At 40.4% G+C, this 1,963-nt stretch overlaps 1 long non-coding RNA gene across 1 annotated transcript; it reads left to right on the plus strand.

Annotated features, from left to right (window-relative positions):
- The first annotated feature begins 226 nt into the window (after positions 1–226).
- Positions 227–1,681, plus strand: LOC118408878. The gene is made up of 3 exons (XR_004830371.1): positions 227–373; positions 726–783; positions 1,595–1,681. It is a non-coding gene; the product is annotated as an uncharacterized LOC118408878 (long non-coding RNA).
- The last annotated feature ends 282 nt before the right edge of the window (positions 1,682–1,963 follow it).

Consider the following 1,963-nt stretch of genomic DNA (forward strand, 5'->3'; position numbering starts at 1 on the left):
TTGTAAGTTCTCCTACATTTTTCTGTGGAATCTAGAGTGTACTAAGTACCACATTGACTAGTATTTATTCTTATCATAGGTTGCATTCATTTTCAAGTTTGACTCTGAATATTTTGCATAACTGGAAGTCATGCATGGTGTCACTGTAAGGCTATATCTGGTACCTCATTCCTGAACAGTGGAAAAACGCATTTGGGTAAAGAAGCAATAGGTTTCCATTAGTCAATCCTGTGCATACCAAAAACTGCATGGCAGCACTGTGATACAATGGCCATGCGTTTGATTTCAGGGTGAGTTTGGCGTGTACCTGGTGTCAGATGGATCCAGCAGACCATACAGGTGTAAGATCAAGGCACCTGGCTTTGCCCACCTGGTGAGTAATGCTGCCACTCTTTGTTTGAAGTGATTTAGGGTATTGCATGGTTCTTGCATGTTTTTATGAATGATTCTCCTGTGGTTCACCCACTCCCCGCCCCCCAACTTACACAACATGTGGTGGTTAACAGCCACTCCTTGACATTGTTCATATGGTGCAGTTTCAGTCTCGTTCTGGTCATTCGCTTTGCCTTAGCAGCAGTGACTCTCTCCATTTCAAATATCATTCATTTATTCAAATATTGGGACATATATATTTCTTCTGATAGCAGATCAGTGCTTGTGAGTTGACTTGCTTAAGTCTAAGTTGACTTCATTGTGTGTATCAATAGTTATGTCTTCCCTTTCAGGCTGGACTGGACAAAGTGTCCCAGGGTCACATGCTTGCTGATGTGGTGGCCATCATAGGTGAGTGGATTTGAAGGCAAAAGAGTAGCATTTCTTTTTACCATGCAAACATGCATAGACTTCAGCACTTGGACAGTATGTATTGTACAAAGTGGTGTTTGCATATATATGGATAATATCCTGTCCATAGTTTCCAAATGTTGCTTAAGAAAATATATCGTCCTGATGCAACATTGACCAAATATCCAACAGAAACTCCCATGAATTCTGTTGTAGCTACAAAATGGTCAAGACAACAACTCCTTGACATCCTCAATAACACATTGGAACTGGAGTACCATGGTGGTCAGGAGTTAATTGGTGTCTACTAATTGTTGACAGTTAACTTTGCCATTATATGTCAATGAATGTTAGACATCCAGGTAATAAGATATGCAAAACAGCAATTACTCAAGAAACTGGATATCATTTTGGAAACTGTCAGACTCCACTACAATTTGGCAGTGACACTGGTGAAAGTTGGTGGATTTTGCCTGAAACGTCTGACCGTTTCCAAAATCATGTCCAGTTGCTTAATTGCTATTTGGCCTGACTTTACCATTGATATTGATCAATAGGAACAATTCACAAGCCAGGCTGGTTGCCCCATTTATTATATAATCTTACATACATTCTGTTGTGGGATATTGCTATAGACTTCTGCATTTCAGTGTATAGTAAGTTGCCATTTTGCAGGTTTCTGTATCTGTATCTGTATCTATATAGCCGGTATAACCGCCCTTCGGCGTAACACACCAGCTTCGCAGGCACACGGTGCAGCAGCAGCTGGTTTTTAACCAGTGCTGACTGTTGTTTTCTGTCTCCCTTACAGGAACACTTGATGTCGTGTATGGAGAAATTGATCGCTGAGGTCGGACCACAACTCCTTTGAAAATAGATTTTCTGTTGTCTTGAACCCTCCCATGTAGTTTTATGAATGTCTGTTGTCTTGAACCCTCCCATGTAGTTTTATGAATGCTACAGTACCTTTGGTACCTGTGTGTCATCAGGTTTATTACCGACATCAACTCTGTAGGAGGTCTGGAATAAATAGAGATTATGAATTATCAAGAAACTATACCAGTTGTGTACATACCTTTACCTGATTGACATGAGTAGTTCCAAGTGTGTTTGGGATTTTTACATGTTGGGATGCAATGGACACTTTCCTTTGCACATATTACATGAAACACCAGTACAA

Source organism: Branchiostoma floridae, unplaced genomic scaffold, assembly GCF_000003815.2.
Source record: "Branchiostoma floridae strain S238N-H82 unplaced genomic scaffold, Bfl_VNyyK Sc7u5tJ_488, whole genome shotgun sequence".
Lineage (NCBI taxonomy): Eukaryota > Metazoa > Chordata > Leptocardii > Amphioxiformes > Branchiostomatidae > Branchiostoma > Branchiostoma floridae.